The following is a 346-nucleotide window of genomic DNA, read 5'->3' on the forward strand; positions in this document are numbered from 1 at the left end:
CCCCTGCCAACGCACCCCCTCCGCAGGGACCCCCCTGCCACACAGGGATCTCTCACAAGCAAACACATCACTGGCCTGTCTGCCTGGACGGGCTGACGGATGCTTCCATGTAACAGCTACAGTCATCAGACATAAAAGGGTTCAAGGGAATCATCAATGTTGTACAGCGATTCCGGAGATGTCTCATCACTTGACTGCAGCTGGAACGGCCTGACCTCGACCAGAGACCCGGCACCAAAAGGAGCAACCCCAGCCCTCTAACAAGTAACGTCGGGGCAGCACCTAGAAACAACCACGCAGCGCTCCAGCTCCCTAAGCAGCCCAATAGGACACGAGACCCCCGCCA

This window comes from Nestor notabilis, unplaced genomic scaffold (genome assembly GCF_000696875.1).
Source record: "Nestor notabilis isolate BGI_N333 unplaced genomic scaffold, ASM69687v1 scaffold12491, whole genome shotgun sequence".
NCBI classification, from domain to species: domain Eukaryota; kingdom Metazoa; phylum Chordata; class Aves; order Psittaciformes; family Psittacidae; genus Nestor; species Nestor notabilis.